This window comes from Eumetopias jubatus, unplaced genomic scaffold (genome assembly GCF_037043125.1).
Source record: "Eumetopias jubatus isolate StellerSeaLion01/CBP00866 unplaced genomic scaffold, mEumJub1_p1.0 scaffold_5, whole genome shotgun sequence".
Taxonomy (NCBI): Eukaryota; Metazoa; Chordata; class Mammalia; order Carnivora; family Otariidae; genus Eumetopias; species Eumetopias jubatus.
Window position 1 is genome coordinate 39118907 of NW_028274811.1, and position 22735 is coordinate 39141641.

Genomic DNA, 22735 nt, shown 5'->3' on the forward strand with positions numbered 1-22735 from the left:
GGTCTTGTCTTTTAATTTTCTTCTACCAAAGCCCCGTACTCTCGGCTAGCCTTCCCGAGGTGACTTCAGCAGAACACTCAAGAATATGTCAGGGATACTGGAATCTGAGGTCAAAAGAGCTTGGGAAACTCCTACTCAATTTTGGGAGATGACAATGCCTATTAAAGCTGCTGAGAAGTCCTGCAGGCAGAAAAAATTTATTATTCTTTAGGAAACCAGGTTTCTTACTTTTTGCACTACTGAATTTTGGGATGGATCACTCTTTGTTGTCAGGGCACTGTAAGATGTTTAGCAACATCCTGGCCTGTGCCCACTAAGTACCCAGGCCCCAGATGGGACAGTCTAAAATGGCTTCAGAAATTGCCAACTGTGCCCTGGGGGGCATGACTTGCCCCTGGTTGAGAACCAACTGCTTTTTTTTTTTTTTAAGATTTTATTTATTTGACAGAGAGATGGAGAGCACAAGTAGGCAGAGAGGCAGGCAGAGGGAGAGGGAGAAGCAGGCTCCCTGCCAAGCAGGGAGCCCGATGCGGGACTCGATCCCAGGACCCTGGGGTCATGACCTGAGCTGAAGGCAGCCGCTTAACCGACTGAGCCACCCAGGTGCCCCCAGAGAACCAACTACTTTTGTCCTGCCTTCAGATCTTACTGGATCACACCATCTCCCTCCCCTCCTATTTCACGGTAGTTTTTTTTTGACACATCACTTGCAGCCCATTGTTTCTCTAGTACAGAGTTCCCCAGAATACCTGGGGTTACAACACTATAGGCAAAAGTTGTATAGGCTACATGAGGTGTCCCACGCAAAAAGAGTTTTGTGTTATAACATGTGCAGACAGGAACAGTTCCAGACAGACAGTTCCAGTCTGTGTGGAATTAAGTGTATTCTCCTTCATGGAGCCTGACAGTGCTGAGAGAACTCACACCAAAGGGTAACTGAAGATGGGATCGGAATCCTGGGAAAGAGGTAAGTAATGAGACTGAGGAAGAGTTCGGAAGAAAACTGCTGACTTGGGAGAAGCTGAAAGCTAAAACCACCTGCATTACAATCGGGACAGAAGGCGGTGGTGGGAAGCATGCGGGGTGCCCTTGTGGGCTCTGGGGCCAGGAGAAGAGAGGCTGGAGGGAACTCAGAGTCTGTACAGGCTGTTCCTACGTGTGGCTCCTTTCGCTGGACCTCAGGCTGGACGCTGCCCTGGAACTCCTGTCCACGGTACCGTGGCTAAGAGGACCGGTGGTTCCAAGCTCAGCGGGCCTGGGCTGAATTCCAGCTCTGTTGCTTCTAAGTTATGAAGTCTTGGAAAAGTGGCTTGCCTCCTTCCTAGCTTCATTTTCCTTAGCTGCCAAATGGAGATAAGAGGAGTACCCACCTTGTAGGGGAGATGAGATAGACCTTTCGTGTTGAGCACTTGGCATAGTGCCTGGACCCAGAATAACAGGGAAGAGTGTGCTGCTTTAGACAAGCGTGGTGTGAGAGGAACCCAAAAGCCTCATGTGTTTTCCCACTGGGATCAGGTCGGAAGAGCTACCGGTTGTGAAATGGACTTCTACGTCTTCTAAGCAGACTGGCACACAGACATGCAAGAGCTTGTCCCTGGACTATCCCTTGGAATGCACCTTTCCCGGGACAAGTGGTGGTGACTGGGTGCCGAGCGACGTCACCGCCGCCCTGGCTTGGATGACTCAGGCAGAGGAAAGGGGGAATAAAGGAAAGAAGGCAGGCGGATGTGAAGGTTGGTTCATGATGAGAAAGGCACAGACTCAGGATCACGCCCAGGGTTTTAAATTGCTCACTTCTGCTGACATTTCTTCTGCAGAGAAGTATAGCTGGCATGCTTTTCTGTTTGGAGACGTGGCTGACAATCTCCCCATAATGGGCACACAACTACAGAGGGAGGCAGATGGCAATTTTCCTTCAGAGAGATGCAGGCAACAGTTTTGCCCCTGGAGAGAAAAGGCTCAGCAATTGAGATGTAGCCAGTCATTTTAACTATACAGAAGCCACATCCAGTAATTCTGCCCAATGAGAGAAACGGCCAGTAATTTTCCCAGGGAGGGTAAGAACTCCCACGGACTGATCATGCTGGCCTTCCTCCAGCTGAGGACAGTGAGAGAAGTTTAAGATTTAATTAGTGGCTACTATACTATCATGGGTCTCATGACACAGTCCCCAGACACGGGCTGCAGAATAGCAGAGATCTGAGATCGTATTAAGACTGAGATCAGATTAAGACTCAGAGGATTCTGCACTGGGAAAGAGTGATGCCCAGTGACTCACCCTTAGCAATTTGCTTTTCACACAGCCCTTCATTAATTCTACAAATAACTGTTCAGCAGTGAATACCGCGGCAACACAATGCACAGCATCACGGAGAGTAAGCAATAAATCTAGAAGGGATTACATTGGTCCCTGACTTTTATATGACTTTTCCAAAATAGGTCAGCATATATGATATTTCATAAACAGATCTTTTAATAAACAATCATTCAAAGTTAAGAAATAACGAGTCAAACCTTTTTTTTTTTTTTCCCCAGAGAGGAAAAAATGGACTACAGCTCAGAGGGCGGAGACATGATGGGACAGGCGGGTGGGGTCTGAACTGGCTGGTGTGATCAGGGAAGGCTTAGTCACAGGCTGAAGCTTGAGGGATCAATAAGCACTAGATAGATCAGAGGTCAGCAAACCTCCCGTGTAAAGAGCCAGGTAGCAAGAATTTTAGACCTTAAGGGCCATTTGGTCTCTGTTGCAGCTATCATAGTGTGAAAGCAGCGCAGGTGGCCACATATTCCCTTCAAGCACTCTTTGTGGATACTGAAATTTCAGTTTCATCTAATTTTTACAGGTCATGAGACAGTAGGGTTCCTCTTCGTTTGACTGTTTAAAAATGCCAAATCCTCATTCCTCACTAGAGTTGTGCAAAAACAGGGGGTGGGCCAGATTTGGCTTGGAGACCATGGTTTGCTGACCCCTGATGACGATGGTCCAGGGATGGGAGGGGTGCCTCCTCTGGTAGACAGGGCAGTCAGCAAGAGTGAGCACGTTTCAGGGGGCAGGAGGATCGGAGGATGGCTGCTGGCGCACTCTGTGGAAAGCCTGGAGGATGAGATTGTGGTTCAGTAACAGCAAACGTGCTTTCCTCAGGTACACGTGCGAGGCTGGTACCGGAGAGGCTGATGGACTTCGGAGTCGGACACACACGGGCTAGAATCCGCGGCCCGCCACTTCCAGGCCGGATTGTCTTTTTCAAGTTTCTGTAACTTTCTGAGATTCAGATTCCTTATCTTTAAAATGCAGATGCCATTTTAAGAATCAAAAGGGAGAAAAGTAGGTAGGACGCCTACACACTCTTCAACCCACGTGCGCTGAGGGCCGCTAGGTATAAGGCACTGGGACAGGTGTGGGGTCACGAAAGTGAGCTGACATGGTCCAGAGGAACCAGGACAGAGGAGCTGCAAAGAAAGCCAGCCGGGGAGCCCAGACACCAGGAGGATGGAGCAGAACATGAGGCTACCTGTGATCCGGCTGAATGCTGGGTAACTCTTTCCCAAAGCAATGCCAATTCCCTGCAAAGACACCTCCCCTGACTCCCCATGGCCAACAGCCAACAGTGCCACCTCCTCAACCCGCCATCGGGGCCCTCCATATCAGGCCTGAGGTCGGCACTGTGGTGTTACTGCCCCCTTCTCTCCTGCTCCCATACTGCCTTGTGGCCTCACTGGCCTTCTCATCATTTGCACCAGGGTCCGAGAGCTCCTGCCGGTAGTGGCCAGGCACACCGTGAGTCAGACAAAGCAGGCGTGGACTCACAACAGGGAGTGGCGGGGACTGTGGCAAACTTCTGTGACCACAACTGATACGGGGGGCGGTTTCCACCCAGCTCCAGCTGATCGCTGCCATGCAGGAACGTGGGTCCAGCAGAGCCAGATGGTCTCATTTGTAAAGTCTAAGTTTTTCTGAGAAATCCAGATGTTTCATTGTTAGGAACCAATTAAAACATTTTAGTGTGTGGGCAAATGCAATTCATCTGTCAGCTGCGTGGGCTGTCATCTGTGATGTGTGGTTCACATGCTGCAATAATGATGACCAGTGTTTACGGGGCACTGAGGAGGTGCTAGCCCCTGATGCATGCTCATGCCTTCCTGATGTAGTCTGGGCTGCTACTGCAGAAGAGATCAGACGGGTGGCTTATCGACAACAGAAACTGTGCACAGTTTTAGAGGCTGCAAATTTGAGAGTAAGGTGCCAAGAGGATCAGGCTCTGGGTTGCAGATGGCCAGTGTCTTGTATCCATGTGATGGAGAGGGTGGAGGCCTCTTTTATCTGGGCATGAATCCCATACATGTGGGTTCTGTCTTCATGATGTAATTGCCCGCTAAGGGCCCCACCTTCAAATACCATCACATTGGGGGTTAGGATTTCAACATGCGAATTCTGAAGGGACACATTCAGTCCAGAAGACCTCCTCTCTCTGCTCCCGTGTTTCTCTGCCTCCTGTTCTTTTCCAAGAAGCCTTCTTTCACCACCTCAGCCCTCTGTATCTTTTCCTTCCTCTAACTGGTTCATTTGGCCATCCTCCCTATTTTATTAAAGAACATAGGTATTTATTGAGAACTTGCAAGGAGCTAAGCAATCCTAGTGCAGGGGGCAGGCCCCACGGGAGAGGGGCAGGAGTGCCGGCAGCACGTGGTACCTGCCAGGCACTGTCCCGGGTGAGAATGAGCTCCATCTCCCAGCCGAGGAATTGGGGGGCTTGGAGAGACTGGGACCATGTGCTCCCTGAGCGAGGACAGAATCTTAGAGCCTCATTAGCTCTGGGGTTAGACATTTATCACGAAGGAGCCTCAGTTGGAACCTGTGATCTAAAGAGAGGGGAAGTGGGAACCTGTGTTTGGTGGAGGGGGTACCTGCCAACCCAAAGGCTGAATTTGGGCTAACATCCACAGACAAGTGTATTAATTAGGGCCTGTTTGTTCTTCCTTGGGGAGGAATAATCACTTATTAGCCAAGCACGGCTGGTGCCTTTCTGAGAACCGTCATTCTGGAAAGATGCTGATTGGAGATTTCGGAGAACACTGTCTCGGGCCTGCAGCGGGGAAGGGAGGCAGTGCCTGTCCAGACGACACGATGACTTGGCAGTGGGGGTCTCGCCAGGAGCCTCATGAAGTAATCTGGTAAAACTGAGGCCTGGCTTCACAAGTGCTCATACTTGGTCTTTCCCTCCAGCATAATGTCTCTTTAAGGTGGGTGAGTAGCAAAGGCATCCGTGGGTCCTTATGCCTCCTGCCGTGGAAGTGTACGTTCCTGCAGCCACCAGACTGCCAGAACATGACAACAGCGTCCTCGGGTCTCTGGGCCCACTCCGTACATGACAGGTTAGAGACTTCTCGTCTCCCTGATTTCTTTCTCTCTCTCTCTCAAAATTTGTGCAGCTGCACCAGGAGAAGCTTGAGCTCCCTGGGGAGCCTCTGCCCAAGTGGAAGGGACTGAGTCTTTGGTCGTTATTAGGGGTGATTGCTGGGCAGCTGGTTGTCATGGTACCACAGAAGCCAGGCCCGCACTCCCAAGATGTCACCATTTTCCAGGCTGGATACATAATCACTGCAATGAGAGGCATAAACACGGAAAGGGAGAGAGGAGCGGCACCCTGCTGACAGTCATCTCCTTGCAGAGCGAAGTCAGGGGTTCAAGGCTGAGTAGGAGGGTCCATCTGGACATGGGCCAAGCACCGTATGGAGAGGCACCTGGTGTAGGCTGGTTATCGCTTCACTGTGTGCTCACGGCTCTGGCGCAATGCCTGTGTTCCCAGCACAGCTTTCCATAGGAAAACATTGTTCCTAACCCACGGACAGTCAGACCCGTGTCTTGAATGTTCCTGGAGCTCACATACGTGGTGTAGTAAAGCTACCATGTTGGGGTGCATGGAGTCATAGCCTCGCATCTGCCAGGCACTGTGCTAAACTCTGTATGCACGTGATATTCCATTGCATTCTCTCAACACTTCTGTTTTTGCAGATGAGGAAATGAGGCTCCCAGCGCAGGCCAGGAGGAGGCAGAGCTGGAATGTGGACCTAGCTGCAGCTCTCTCCCTGGGCCGTGGGCCTCTAGTCCCACGATCAGGAAGGGTGAGGCCTTCAACCTGGAAACGGCAGACACCAGAGGGCAGGGGCCCAGTACAACAAATAAGAGTGGTCAAAGCATTAAATGTCCGATCTGGACATCAGCTGTGTGCTCTCACCCATCACAGAGATTAACCGGGGCGGAGATACAACACAGTGCAGCAGGGGCAAAGTGGAGGACAGTCACCAGGCTAACTGAGTACCTTATTACCTGCTGGCTGCCCCCTTTCTTGTTCCTCACTGGCTCCACAAAGACCACTCCCACCTGCGCTCCCCTTCCCTCCAAGGAGTCTCTAGGACCTTGAAGAGAGAACGCATTTTGCAGTCGCTACAGAAAATAAAGGCTGTGTCCCTCAGCAAGCACTCTGGCTTAACGGCTTGGCCGGGGGAGGACAGGAGGGACAGTCTGTATCCCGTTCTCGTTTTGAATCTGGCTGAAGACGAAGGATCCCTGCACTGTCACTAATGCACTTCCCTGCAGTGTGCTCCAGGTGCCCGCTCAGCGGGTGCTCAGGAAACACGGGAGCCACAGTCTGCTGATGTCCGGAAAGCCAGACTCCACCAGTGGAATGTCCGAGCCCTCCTCTGCTCTCCCGGTCCCTGGCTTACCCAGCCGCCACCCCCTCTGGCCTGGTGAGGCAATGACGGGAAGTATCGCCAGGGCATTCCTTCTCAACAGCTTCAGCCAAAGGGCTTTAGACCTGGGTTTGAATCTCGGTTCCGCCTATGACTAGATCTTTGACTTTGCCTAAGTTACTTGCTTTCTTGAGCCCCCATTTTCTCATCTCTGAGTTCATGGATTGTTGGGAAAAAATGAAATACTAATAAACATTGAGTGCTTTCTGTGGGCCAGGCTTTATCTCACTGAATCCTCCTAACAATCTAATAATGCAGGCTCCATTATTGTCCCCATTGTGTAGAGGGAGACACTGAGGCTTACAGGGCTTAAGTACAAGAAGTTAGGTCCAAGTTACCCACATTGGGTTTGTCTGACCCTAGACCAGCACTACTGACCACTGAAGTATGCGTCCTCTCTCTGTCCTCATTAAAACCTACTTTCCAAACCACAAGTCTCACCAATACCTATAACTGGCCTTTACGGTTTACCTTCATAAACCTCAAGGGAGCTGGGAACTCCATACCAGAAAGCTGTTAGGGGCCTGCTCTGCCTCACTGCTTCCTCTCGCACTCCCTGCCCCTTCTTTTCCCTCCCACTGCCCCCCACCGATCTCCTTCTGGACACCCAATTCAGAAACAATCCCTTCCTTCCCTGAACGTGTTCTCATCAGGACACAAAAGTCAGAACATCATAAAACATTATGATAGTACCCTTAAAGGAGGTTATTATCTATCCCTCGGAATTAAGTAATACATGATTTTGTACTACAGGCATATATACAGACCACAAATGTTTCGGGAACACTTCTAGGAGGAAAGCTTACAATTGAGAAAATTCTGAGTTTTAACTCATTTGGTTTTCCTAGGCACCGGGACAAGATAACACCCAATGTCTTCATTTTCATCCTTGGCTTCAGAACCACAGCACTAGTGTATTGTGAGACACACGCTACCTTTTATCTGATGTTCGTTCTTTTATAAACAGGTCTCCTGTCATTCATTCATTCCCTCGCTAAGTATGATTTAGCATGTAGGATATGTCAGATGCTGTTCAGGAATGCTTCTGCTCCTTCCTGACCTTCATAGGTGTGAGCAACCGTGTGCTCCATTAACACACACCTGTATTTCTGTGGCTCTACACTGACAGGAATACAGAAGAATCCCAGTAAACATGGACTGAAAAATGCCATGATTCGGAACTTTCAGGAACACCCAGGATACGCTGAGGATGACATTTGGCATGCCAGTTCATTTTAACCATGTAACATGATAGCATAAATACTTTGTAGTCAGTGTTTTCTCTCTCAGACGCTGGGAATCTAAGTCCACATTCAATTTAAAATGAAATTTATCTGAGGAATCTATATATTTTATTCAAATTACCAAATGTGTTGGGTTAAAGTTTATCACAATACTCTCTTTTTTTTCACATTCAGTTAGCCACTGTATAGTACATAATTAGTTATTACAACTGAAAAAAATAAAAAATAAAAAAATAAAGCTGGCAATTAAAAAAAAATAAAACGAAGTTTATGTTAGAAACGTTCCATAGTTTCATATCCTCTCATCTGATGGAGACAAGTCCACTGAGCCAGGGACTGCATCTTACATGTCTGCCTATCCCGCTGTGTCGAACACAATACCTGACTCACATTTACTGACCAGTCAGTTCCTTGCTTTGTTTGATCTCACCATTTTTTTTTTCCCTAAGCTGGGTGATCCCATTTTCTCATACGTAAACTTTTCAATGACAATTTCATGACATTATGGGGATTTTGAAATGATACCAAAATTTCAGGATGAATGAGCTGACCCCCAGGATTAAGGATGCCCATCCATAAGATAAATCCTATTTAAATCTTTATGTTCAGGTTAAAGATGTGAGAGAAGATAGAAGCAAGTATCATTCTAAGCTTGGTGGGGGTGAGCCTTCCCCTGCCCTCCGCTGCCTCTGGGCTGTGCTTGAGGACGATGGGAGGCCAGCAGGTGCTCGGAGTAATTCAGCAGATAAAAGGACCTGCACTGATGGGGCTGGAAGCTACGTGAGTGGACAGCAGATCTCACAACTCAGTTATGGATGCCACCTACGGAGCTGTCAAAATAGAATTATGGGAACAGCACAGGGTGTTCGAATTAGCCGATAGACTTAAACATGGGTCAATTACACATGTGAGAGATTCCCCATTCCCTTCCCTACCCCCAGTGCTGGGCAAATACGGAAGGTGGCCCTATTCATTATAGGAAGAAATAAACCCGTGATAAACCCACGATCTTTGTCGGTGTATTAGATTTAACTCTACCGGGTTTTCATTTCCTTAAGCTGCAAAAAGGAGGAAATACTCTGAACTCATAGGGTTGTGTGAAGATCAATAAGATAAGAAATAGAAGGGGTTCTGTAAATGGTAAAATGCTGAACAATAAAAGGTATCAATATAATCGTTTATGCCTTTTTTTTATATGAATCTTATGTCCCCAGAATTTGTGAGTCTCTTTCCCAAACGGTCTTTCCACTAGTCTATGCCAGCTCATTCACTGTCCTCCATTTGGGCACGTGCTTAGGCCAAAAGGCTGGGCATCATTCTGGATTCTTCCCTTTACCTCACCTTCCATATCTAGGTTTCAAACAAGTCCTATTCACTTTACACTCAAAGCACAGCCCACGTGAGGCCAGTTTAGATCTAAGCCGCTATTCTCTCTTGCCTGGACCATTTGATGCCTTTCTAACTCTTCTCAGCATCCACTTTTCTTCCTCACATTTCATTCTTTACTTATCCTGAGTGATATATTTACAAGTCTATGCAGGGTCCTCCCCTTTTTTAAGATTTTATCTATTTATTTGAGAGAGAGAGAGAGAGCAAGCAAGTGAGTGAGCATGAGGGAGAGGCAGATGGAGAAGCAGACTCCTCGCTGAGCATGGAGCCCGACGTGGGGCTCGATCCCAGGACCCTGAGATCATGACCTGAGCCGAAGGCAGACGCTTAACCGACTGAGCCACCCAGGCGCCCCGAGTATGCATGGTACTCCTTTGCACAAGCCCCCCTAGATTTTCTCTTCCCACATAAAATAAATGCCAAATGCCTTTATCTTTGCCTACAGGGCTACCAAGTTGCCTGACTCCTAAAGCCTTTGCATGGAATACCCTGGGAGTGAGGCCTGGGGGTTGTGTGGGGTGACCCCTGAATCCTAGTGATGCCCTAGTGACCTCTAATGAGTTCCCACTGGAGTCTTTTGTGACCTGGGCTACCAGCCTGCTCCTCCCAATTCCCTTCTTGCTGCTTCCTTCACCACACTACAGACAAAGTGGTCTTCCGCTGCCCCTCAACCTGGCAAGCACAGTCCAGATTCAGAGCCTCTGCATCTGCTGCGGCTTCTTCTCCAGAAACACTTTTTACCAAATCTCACGTTATCTTATTTGCCTGTGTGTGTGTTGTCCAACTACTTGGATAGGGTGCCATGGGAGTGGGAGGCATCATCTTCCTAGTGCCTAGAACAAAGCCTGGCACATGGTAGCAACAATCAGTATTTGTCAAATAAATGGATAGTAGGTTGATTGTCATCATTTCACAGACTCCTCTCCCCTTTATTTCGCCTACCTACAAATGCCTATGCATTCCCAAAGCTAGGAAGGAGTGAACACAGCTGGGGGCAGCCACTCTTTAGTGTGAACCTTTTCATTTATAAAAAGAGAAGACCCAGGTGCAAATTTATCAAACTGCCTGACTAGAGCTGTTCTACGGGCATTTGGTTAGCACCCTCACTAGGGCTAAGGGCAAAATGGACAAATAACGAGCTTCAGCCATAAGGGAGGAACAACTTAGTGGGAGAGATGGCAACAGAAACGGAATTTCTACCAATAGTATCAGGTGGTCAGATGGAGGGCACTGAGTCCTATTTGGTGAAATGTGAAGATGATGGTAGGCAGAGTCGTGACTCCGGAAGGATGTCCATGTCCTAATCCCCAGAACTCGTGAATACTTCACCTTTCACAGCAAAGGGGAGTTAAGATTATAAATGGAATTAAGGTTGCTCATCAGCTGACCTTAAACTAAGATTAACCTGGATTACCTGGGCAGGTGCAATGCACTCACCAAAGTCCTTACAAGTGGAAGAGGAAGGCAGAAGAGCAGAGTCAGAGTGATGTGCTGTGCTAAGGACTCGTCCCACCGTCACTGGCTTTCAGATAAAGGGGCCAGAAGCCAAGAAATGGGGGTAGCCTCTTAGAAGTTCAAAAAACAAAGACATGGATTCTCCCTTAGAGACTCCAGAAGAACACAGCCCTGCCAGCACCTTGATTTTAGCCTGTGGGACCCATGCCAGACTTCTGACCTACAGAACCATTAGATGATACATTTATGTTGCTTTTAATCATGAACTTTGTGATAACTTGTTACAGCAGCCAGAGGAAACCAATACACAGAGGAAGAGGTGAACTTTCTGACGTCACCTGTGGCAGGAAGGGACAGGCTTATCTAAGACCTATCCTGCCCGGGCCAACGCCTCTCCCAGGGGAAAATTTCCTCCAGGTATTCCCTTGACTAAGGTTCTCTTGAACCTCAAAGTCAGGATGCTCACCTAGTGCCTGTGACTGCTTTGCCAGTGATGGCTTGTCATAGATGAGGATGACAGGCAAGTTGGCTTTGAGATGTCCTAAGCCCAAAGCAGCCCGTGCCACTTCCAATGTCATGGTCAGCCTTTCCCGTCCTGTGTCTCTGGGGCTGCAGCCATGTGCCTGAGCCAGTTGTGGCTCCATGGCCTTGTCATCTAAGGCCCCTAGCGAGGGAGAGAGTGGGGTCTGGGAAGGTGTCAACCTCTAATGAATGACACTTGCCTCCAAAATTAATAAGCCTTCTAGTTCTTAGGAAAATGCACTCAACTGGAGTCTCCAGGATGACTAATTGACAGAACTGGTTAAATTAATCAAAAATGGAAATGAGGATGGGGAAAGGGGGAAGGGATTCTACTTTTACTCTGTGGCTTGGGTCTTGGCTGCTCAGTTGTTAATGGCTGCTAAGCTTGAATGGGGTAGACACTGGGTTGGGGTCGGGGGAGGGCTGGTTTTAGTGAATTCTACTCCTTGTAGCAAGTCTCTGGCTTTTCCCCGGGGTGGTGGTGGTGGTGGGGGGGGAGCTCTGTGTGTTTGTAATCCTGTCATCAGGCAAAAGCATTTTAATAAAGGGCCTTGTTTTTTTCACCTCACCTCCCCTAAAATAAACACTGTTAATTATGTCCCTGATCAATACTGAACCCCTTTTGGAAGCTGTATCAAACCTCAGAGGTTTTAAGATTCATTGCAGCTGTATTGTCGCTGATGTCTTCGGGCGCATTCCACCAGAGACCTGGGGAATGAAGCGTAGCTTTATTAAGGGATCTAGTGGTCTTGAGAAGTAGGCCTTGGCAATTAAGTTTGTAGATGAGGGTGAAGAATGGGACAGTGGATTTCATGTTCTCTGCAAGGGCAGAGTTAGTTCTGCAATTGGAAACCACTGGGCTGGGGGATCCACCTGATGGGGTTTATATGAAATGGAGCCCCATGAAATAATCTTTCTGGATGTTAGCAGAAGGTCATGCTGCTTTGCTAGGTGCCAAAGAGCCAGGAAAAGAATCAATTCTTCTTTGGAAGCAGACAGACCTGGGTTCAAATGGTGGCTCCTTCACTGTGATTCGGGACAAGTGTCTTCACCTCTCTGTGCCTCATCTGTAAACAGGAGTTATCAGAACCAATCTTCATGGGTTGCTGTGAGGCTTACACCAAATACAGAAGAGCCATCCCCCTCTACTACACACACTTCTGGAGGAAAACGGAATTTCTGATTTGGATTGTTCGGCTGGGCACCAAACCGTACCCCGTCTGCAATAGAACCAGGCTGTTTCCCAATGACTCCACTATTCACTAAAACATCTCAGACCTGATGGCCTCAAGTGCTTCTACCTTTCCCCCCAAGACATGAAAAAGTCAGATCATCTTCACACCAGCCCCATGTCCGTAGACGTAAGCACACTGCAGGGTTGGTGCTGACTGTCCCTATCCAGGCGGCCTGCCTTGGTCTCCCCTGGATGAGGGAGTCTCGGTGGTCACATCTTGAGCTGCCAGTGCAGAAGGGCCTGGTGGCTGAAAGAGAATGACTGTATGCAGCAGACTCACCAGTGCAGCCAGGAAGGGGCCTGGTGCTGCAGAGTCCCCCGTCCCTGCTGCCCACAACAGCCCTGGCCCCTCACCCTGGCCTTCTCTCCTCTCTTGGCTTACACACCACTGCTCCCCACCCCTCTCTCTCCCCCAGCCCCCATTTTCCTCTTACTTCTCAGGCGGCTCATACTCCGCCTCCTGTCAAAGACCGCCTCCTTCCCCCCCACCCCGCCCCACTGGTGAATGCTGCTCTGCCCTAGGCCTCTATCCTGGACTGTCCGCTCCTCCCCACTGACACCCTCTCCCTTAAGCCACTTCACCCCATCCCAGGGCTTTAAATATCCTAGCAGCTCATGACTTGTAAATTCTCTCTTCAGCCCACACCTCTCTCCTGACATCCACACTCAGGTGTCCTCGTGTTGCAGACTTCCCTACACGGGCGGGTCAGAGACACCTCAATCTGGCACATCCCAAAGACAATGCTTGGTCTTTCCACATCAACCCATTCCTGCCTCGATCTCCTCAGTCTCTCTGTACGTCACCACCATGCCCTCTTTTGCTCCAGAAGAAAACCTACGAGTTATCTTAGGCTCATCTCTAGACCTCTCCATGCTGGCCTCTCAACGGCTCCTCTGAATTCTGCCTCAGGAGATTCTGCATCTGTCTGTCCACTTACCACCCCTTGTGTGCCCCCACCCTGGTCAGAGTCACTATCATTTCTTGCTTAGGCTGAGGTGAGAGCCTGCTAACCGGTCTCTCTGCTTCCAGGCTTGCCACCCCCTTTTCTTTGAGAACTCTTTTTTGGCTATAAACAGAGTACTAGCCACTTCTCTGCTTAGAACCATCTACTGGCTTCCACCTCACTTTAAACAGAATTGAGCTGTTCCGCCTGGTCTACCAGACGACCTCCTCTGGCCTCCACCTGCCTTTTCTGCCTCATCCTCTGCTCCGCGGCTCCACCCACCAGCCTCCATCCATTGTTATTTCTTCTGTTCTTCCAACACACAAGGTTGTTCACCTGTGAGGGCCTTCATACATCCATGTTAATCCCTGTTTGTCTGCTTCTGACAATTCAAGTCTCAGTTCAAAGGCTTTGCCCCAACACCGTATGCAAATACCTCCACCCAGCTACTCCTTAATCCTGTTTAATCCTACAGCTTTTGTCACTGGGTGAAATGAACGCGTTCATTTGTACACTGGCATATTTCCTGCCCCCCTCCCCCCCACTGGCATGTGAGCTCCGTCAGGACAGGAGTGACTAGGTGTTGAATAAATCGTAGCTGAGTAAGTGATTGCTGGTGTCCTGGTTAAGGGGTACAGGTCTGTCTCAAACCCCAGCTCTGTTGCTGGGGAGCGTTTGGTGTTCTGTCGCAAGAAGAACATTTGGTGGCCATCACAGTATCATCTCCCCTCTTGGTTGTCTGTAAAATGTGACTCATGATGCTACGCACATCACAAGGCTGTCAGGGGGTCTGAGTGAGCCTGCACCTTGGCTTACTTCCCGGACATCGTAACATGTTCTAGAAGTCAGCGGTGGTAGTGGCCCCTGACATTACTCCATCGACGGCTGTTGCTGCCGCCGTTCCTGTTCCCACTCTTAAAAGAGTGGAAGGGAAGCAGGAAAGCACCAGCCTCCCAACCGCATCTGACATGGGGCTCACATGGGCTGGGTGCTGTTCTAAGGCTTTACGGTGCTTTCTCCTGTCAGCCTCACAAGCATCCTAGAAGGCATGCATTCCCACCAGTCCTATTTTATAGACGAGGAAATGGAGGCACAGAGAGGTTAAGTAACCTGTTCCAGGTCACCCAGTTAGGCCATGGGCGCAGACTAACAGTGGACACTGGACTGACTTCCCTCCCTGACGCCGGCGCTGTCTCGGAGCTCACACGCTACTGTCAGTTTAGTCTGGAAGAAGGCATGAAACAAAGCAACAGCGTTCTGGCCCATGCTCACAGGGAAAGCTACGGACTGAATGTTTGTGTCCCCCGTGCCAAATTCACATGTTGAATCCTCATCCCCAGTGCGATGGTATGTAAGTGGGGCTTTGGGGAGGTGACTAGGTCTCGAGTTCCCATCCTCACGCATGGGAACAGTGCCTTTATAAAACAGAGTCCCAGAGAGTTCCCTCACCCCTCCCACCATGTGAGGACACAGCACGGTGACAGCTGTCTCTGAACCAGGAGGTAGGTCCCCACCAGACACTGAATCTGCCGGGGTCTTGATCTTGGACTTGCAGCCTCCAGAACTGAGAGACATAACCGTGGGGTGTTCCAGCCCCCCAGTCTGTATTCTATCACAGCAGCTTAAATGGATGAAGACAAGCAACATCCTGCTGGGCTGTGCACGGCCCCGCGCATCCCAGTACCTAAGACAGGTGCTGTCCGAGGGTGTGTGTAGAGGGAACCCTCTGTTTCCATTCTGGAGCGAAGGCATCCCCGCAGGGCTCTTCTGTTATCCACGGACATCAAATCAGAGAAGTACAAATACAGCCCTGGGGGGATGTGGAAGACACGCATCTCGGGATTCTGACCTCATTCCTGCCTTCCAGCCTCCGTCTACCCCTACTCCCCTCACGTTGCTGCCTTCCTGGGGGGTCTTTACCCGCAGCCCGCCTTCACGTTGATCCTAATCACCGCCCACTTGCTCCATCTTGAACCGCGTCCACAGGTTGTTGGCAAGTTCAATCTCTAGTGCCCTTCAGGGCCCCACCCCCCCTTCTCCATTTCCATTTGAGGATTTCGCCTGCCTCTTTTCTCAATCACAGCAACTGAGCCTGGGATCCACACCTATCACTGCCCGTGCTCCTGATTATGTTCATGTCTTCTGTTAGGCGCTCAATTGTGTCCCTCCCTGCCCGAATTCTTATGTTGAAGCCCTAACTCCCAGTATGTCAGAATGTAACTGTATTTGGGCACAGGGCCTTTGAAGAGGTAATTAAATTAAATGACATCACTAGGGTGGACCCAAGTCCAATACTACCGGTATCCTTAGCAGAAGGGGAGTTTTAGATACAGACATGTGCCAAGCAAAAATGATGTGAGGACACAGGGAGAAAACAGTCATCAATAAGCCAGGGAGAAGGGTCTAGAACAGATCCTTTCTGCACAGCACTCAGAAGAAGCGAACTCTAGGGGCACCTGGGTGGCTCAGTCGGTTAAGCATCTGCCTTCAGCTCAGGTCATGATCCCAGTGTCCTGGGATCGAGTCCCCTGTCGGGCCCCCTGCTCAGCAGGGAGTCTGCTTCTCCCTCCCTCTGCCTCTTCCCCAGCTTGTGTTCTCTCTCTCTTTCAAATAAATAAAATCTTAAAAAAAAAAAAAAAAGCAGTAAACTCTGTTAATGCTCTGATATAGGACTTCTGGTGCCAGAACTAGAGATAATTGGGTTTGGGGGTTTAAGCCACCCAGCTTGTGGTACTTTGCTACAGGAACCCTAGTAAACGAATCTACCGTCTTTCACCTGACTTTTCCCATCTGCCTGCCTTTCTGCCACAGATGTTCAGTGAAGCCCTACTGTAGCTGGCACTACACTAAGTACTGGTAATTCAGTGGTTGCTAAGATACAGTCCCTGCCCTCATGGAGATTACATTCTAGTTGGGGGGACAGAAAAGGAAAAGCAAACATCTAGAGACGAATGCTATGAAAAACTAAAGAAATAAAACAGGGTGATGAGATATACATAGGGTACAAATGAGGTAAAAAGGAAAGTCCTCTCTGAGGAGGTGAGATTTTCCCAGAGTCCTAAAAAAATGAGGACAGTCCAGACAAGTGGAAACATGCCGTGAGAGCATTCTAGACAGAGGACTAGCCCGTGCAAAGGTCCCGAGGCAGGAAAGGCCGGGATGTGTTAGAGGTGCAGGAAGCAGGCCTGTGTGGCCAGACTATGGGGAGCTGAGGTCGGAGAGGTGGGCAGGGACCAGATTCATGCAGTGTACTGGGAAGGAGTTCAGATGTCATTTCTCTTTCATTTCCTAGGTTGTCATTCGTCCCACCTGGCCAGTTTCTCCCCTCACCTGCCAACAGTCACGCATCGAGAAGGAAAAGCATGGTTCAGCCCAGCTGACTGGTACTGCCGTCCACACCCTATTGTTTCAGGCATTAAAATCTCAAATTGCAAACGCAACCCTTGTCACTACTGCCAGAAGGGCTAGGAAAAAAAGAGAGAGATGAGGGAGCGAATCATCCCTTCCAACCCCTGCTGAGTATGCAGAGTGAGGGCCATATGGAAATTAATATATGCTGCTCTGATCACATGGATCTCCTCGGCATTTTGATTAAACGCCGACGGTTATTAAATACTCTCCTTCTCAGAGCTCATCTCCGAAAGCCAATGTTGCTTTTCATTCTGAACTCTGATGAACTGTCTCAATTCTGTTCACACACCTTGGCTGAGCCGTCGTCCGCTGGAGGCTGGTGTTTGAGGAGGATGCAGAAAATCAATATGAAATGTCAGGCGGGAGGTCAGACACAGCTTGTTTTCCTGGCCGGCAGGAGCCAGGGCCACTGCAGCCGCTACAGCCGAACAAAGGCAGGGAGTGCACTGAAGAAGGTCGCCACTTCGGACGAGTCAGGAAAATGAATTTTGTTCACCTCTTCATTAGGTTAGGAGGCTGGTGGATGGCAGCTCACAGCCCTGCTGCTGTCAGTGTCGGGGTGGAGCGTGGGGAGGCAGGGCTGCAGCAGAGGCCCACGGGCTGCTAGCTAGCTCCCGGGCTGCTCTGGGGACTGTCCCCAGGCTCTGCCTCTCTAGGGCTGGGTGGCCCAGGCTACAGGGAGTAGCAGTCCCTAGGGAGCCCTGGGTGTGTGGCTGAGCAAGCCTCCTGCTTCTATGCACCCGATAACTCTTCCCTGTTCTCTCGCAGGGAACTTCTCAGGGGTCAGGTCACAGCTCGGAGGTTACTGCCTGGGGTGTCGGCTCCTTGTCTCATGCCCTCCTAGCACCATGGGCCTCTCTTACATACTATTTTTAACAGTTGCAATGTCATACCTGTTTGTCATTCCCTGATGAATGGATCTTTCTTCCTTCATGTGAGGGTTAATTTTATGTATCAGCCTGACTGGGCCCTGGGGTGCCCCAGATACTTGGTCAAGCATTATTCTAGGTGTTTCTGTGAAAGTGTTTTTGGATGGCTTCAACATTTAAATTGATAGACCGCGTAAAGCAGATTGCCTTCCCTAATGTGGGTGGGTCTCATCCAATCAGTTGAAGGTCTGACTAGAACAAAAGGCTGACAACCCTCCCCAAATAAGAGGGAATTCTTCTGCCTGACTCCTTTGACCTGGGGCATTCATTTTTTCCTGGCTTTGCACTTGAACTGAAGTTCAAGAACACTGGTTCTTCTTGGGTCACAGGCCTGCTGGTCTTTGAACTAAAACTATACCATCAGCTTTCCTGGGTCGGTGGACTTGGACTGGAAATATACCACTAGTTCTTATGGGTCTCCTGCTGTACCACTGTGGATCTTGGGACTTGTGGACCTTTGTAATGCCATAAGCCAAATACTTCTTCTTTTTTTATTTTTTTTTAAGATTTTTATTTATATGACAGAGACACAGCGAGAGAGGAAACACAAGCGGGGGGGGGGGGGCGGGGGGAGAGGGAGAAGCAGGCTTCCCGCGGAGCAGGGAGCCTGATGCGGGGCTCGATCCCAGGACCCTGGGACCATGACCTGAGCCAAAAGCAGATGCTTAACCGACGGAGCCACCCAGGCGCCACCCCCCCATAAGCCAAATACTTCTAATAAATCTCTCTCATACGCATACATGTATACATATATATGAGATATCTACCTACCTACCTACTACCTGTTATCTACCTCCTATTGGTTCTGTTTGTCTGCAGAACCCTCATTAACAAAGACAGGAAGCTCTAAGAGGGAGGAAACCAGGTATGGTTTCACTCACCATTGTGTCTCCATTCTGGTAAAATACCTGATGTACATAGTATGTGCTCAACAAAAACTACTTAAACAAATGACTAATGGGGCTTCATATATCTGGAAAAAGGTTTGAGGCTTTAGCACTGTGCCCCACCTGCAGGCCTGGAATGGGGGATTCAGGTCATCTGTGCCCCTTACTGCCTCCTGCGTGCCCAGCAGATGCCACGTTCTTACACACATGATGACATTTACTTCTCATGAACAACCAGCCTGATGAGGCCATCCTCATGCTTTCTACTTTCAAATGAGGAACGTGGGGCTCAGAAGGATTAAATAACTTGCCCGAGGTCACATAGTAATTGAATGTCAGAGTGGAGCTCTGATTCCAAAGCTTCTGCTCGAAACCTTTATAGCTCTGGGAGTTTCCAAGGCCTTGTCTTTTCCACCCTTCAGGGTTCAGGGTTTATCAAACCTCCCAGTGGGTTTATTCCTCAATATCCCGGTCTGACTCCAAAGCCCAGGCCCATGTCAGCCACACTGGGCTGTGAGGACACCGGGGCCCCTCCCGCCATCTCCCACATCCACTGTGGGTCGGTGGCCCTACCGGCCGGTTCTGCCTTCACTCACCAGAGAGGCCTACCCCCTGAGGTCGCTCATGTCACCCCACACAGAGCATGTCCCCCACTGAATCCCAACCCTCTACTCTGCCCCAGTGTGGCTTCTCACCGGTCCCTGTTCTACACACCATTTACGTCAACCCTCAGGCATTTATGCATTTATTGAATAAGTATTTACTGAGCACCCACTTATGTGCCAGGAGTTGGCAATGTGATGCGAGTAAAACAGATTTAGTTCTTCCTCAGAGGGTTTGTGGTCTAGAGGGGAAGGCCAATAAACAACTAGTGTCCATGTGCAATGAATGCCAAACTCTGATACTGCTTACGTCGTCACCCATGGTTGTTTTTTTTAAAGATTTATTTATTTATTTGAGAGAGCGAGAATGAAAGACAGAGAGAGAGCACATGAGAGGGGGGAGGGTTAGAGGGAAAAGCAGGCTCCTCTGCTGAGCAGGGAGCCCGATGCGGGACTCGATCCCGGGACTCCAGGATCATGACCTGAGCCGAAGGCAGTCGCTTAACCAACTGAGCCACCCAGGTGCCCACCCATGGTTATTTTCTAACAAATGTTCCTTTTCCACTTCTCTTCCTTCTGATTTCCATAGCCACCATCCTTACGTAGGCTATGAGTTTCCTTTGTATTGAGACAAAAGCAAAACGTTCTAATTCTCCTTTCTTCCCGCCACCACCGTGTTCATCTTCCATAAAACATAAATTCTACCGTTCTGTTCTTCAGCCAAATGATCTCAAATCACTCTCCACATACTAGGGACTGTGTTTCTCAAACTGGGCCACACGTACACGTCTGAAGATATGGGGATGCACCAGGCAGTACAGAAAACCATGGGATACACACTGCATCTTTTGGGAACATCAATTTTGCTTGAAATCTGGGAGTGGGGTAAAATGTAATTATTAAACCTAAAATAGACATTTTATGGGAGTAAAATGCACAATTCATGTGAAATTTCAGGATAGAAAAATAAGACTTCAAAGAAAATCTGTGGTTGGTTGGCACCTCCCCCAGGGTCTCTGGCCTCTGCTGTTTTGTCTGTGTGGGTGGGCGGGGCCACTCAGGGCCCACAGGAGAGGTTGGACTGCTGCTGGATGCCCTTCTTCCACTGCAGCCAGGCTCCCGGCCTGACCTGCATGCTGTATATCCTCGGGGAAAAGCTTAAGAAGCATTGGCTGCCACAGGAGCCAGACTCTGAGTATGGAGTCGGTACTCAATGAATGAACGAACAAATGCATGAATGAATGAATGAATACATGAAGGCATATGCGTTTGACTTTGATCTTCAAGGACCAACTTGATACGAACCATCACCACTCTTTCACCTCTTCCTTTGATATTTGTTTCCCCAAACCTGATTCTTTGAAGGTTCCACGTAACTTCCTAACTTCAGGCTTTTGCCCATTCTGTGTGCACTGCCCAGAACACAACCTGCCCCCTCCCCGCTTTCCCACCTAACCAGACCCTATGTGTGTTCAACAGGACTACTCAGCCGCTGCTTTCCCCGTGACGTCTATCCCAAATGTCCCACCCTCCCCTGAACATCCCAAACCCATCTCCCCACTCATTTGGGTGTTAACACGCTGCCTTACACACCGTTCCTGAAATGTTCCCTGGGTACATCTTAGGTCATGAACCAAATTTTAAATGCAGCCAATGTAGGAGATGACTTCCCTTTGCAATGGGCCCCTCAGAGTTCTCAATAGTAAAAGACACATCACAGATACAAGAAAATCATGCTGAAGGACTGACAAGGAATTTTAGTCTAGACATGTAGTTCTCAACCAGGAGCAATTTTCTCCTCCCCAACCCACAGTATTGCACATCAGGAGATAGTTTTGGTTGTCCCAGCTTGCTTTGGCCACTCACAACCAGTGGGGAGAGTCCAGGGATGCTGCTAAACATCCTACAGTACATAGGACAGCACCCTTCCCCTAAGAACTATGTGCCCCAAATTCAATACTGCTGCTGTTAGAAACCCCTGTCTGCATTAGAATATCTTTGGAACTTGTTTCCTTGTCTCTTTTTTCTCCCACTTAGAACCCAACCTCTGACTGGGAGAAATCCTGATCACATCACTCCCCTGGTTACGTCAGTGGCTGTTCACCGACTTTGAGAAAACATTCAAGTTCTTCATGACGGCCATACGATCGGGCTCCGGCATCCCTCCTGAGCTTCAACTCATTTCCTTCTCCAAGTCACTCCCTACGTACCAGCCTTATCACTCACCCTGCAGTTTGGCATACGTTATGATGTTTCGTGCCTCAGCACCTTTGCACATGCTGATCCTTCTGCCTTGAACACGTTTCCTCTTGTCGGCTTATGTAAGTAAGTACTGTTCAAAGATCAGTGCCAACACCCACAGGAGCAAATGTTTATTAATCATCTATCAAGTGCCAGGCCCTGGCTTAGGTGCTGGGGAAACAGCTATGAACAAGACAGAATAGGTCCAAAGAGCTAAAAGTCTAGAAAGGCACTCTCCAATAGAACTTCCTGCTGTGATGGAAATGTCCTAAATCGGTCCTGTTATGAGAGCTATGAGCCACACGTGGCTACTGAGCATGCGAAGTGTAGATAATCTGACCTGAAATCTGCCACAAGCATAGAACACACAATTGTTAATAGTTCTCTCACCTAGGCCCCATGGCAAACTCATGAGGTAGAAGTTACTGTTTTACCCATTTTGCATATGAGAAAACAGGCTCAGAGAGGTTAGGGATAGTTGGACAAAGTCAGGCAGCTGAGAAGGGGTGACGCCTGGCTCTGACCTGGGTCTGCACAGCTCCAGAACCCACAGTCTACACACCACCACACTGCACACCAGCTCCCTCGTGCGATACTTCCCGTGCCAAAAGAGCAAGCAAAAATGATCAAAATGATGCAGACATTCACCCCTTTCCTGGCCGTACACTGACAGTCATCCTATCAGTCATGTCAGACAGGGACTGAAATTGGAAACGGATTGTGGGAGACAAAGTCCTAATTTCTGGGTCTCCACAGCCAACTGTATAGGGCTAAAAAGCACTGAGCAGAAGGTGATGGGGGACAAAAAGAGCTCTGGTCCCCCCCCCCAAACATCTTGGCAGCTGCATGTTACTTAGCCTGACACGAGACATGGATTATCACTGCCTTCAGGCACTACTTCCCTAGGAGCAGTTTCTTTTCTAGAAAGTTCCAGGCCCATCCGGTCCACCACAGCACTCACTGTCAGTGCCAGCAGGCTTCATTTGCTCACAGGGGTCTTACAGCCTTTGGCTTCTAAGCACTCAGTCCCCACTAGCTGGGAGCTACTTCTCTCCATCAATGCCTTGAAAACCAGCATGACCGTGGCCTGAGTCTGGCTGCTACTTATCTAACCCATCCCCTTA

At 49.2% G+C, this 22735-nt stretch overlaps 1 protein-coding gene across 1 annotated transcript in view; it reads right to left on the minus strand.

Annotated features, from left to right (window-relative positions):
* The window catches only part of PPP2R2B (protein phosphatase 2 regulatory subunit Bbeta), a 270773-nt gene that overhangs the window by 23974 nt on the left and 224064 nt on the right, over window positions 1-22735 (minus strand). The gene's annotated exons all lie outside the window — the stretch shown is intronic.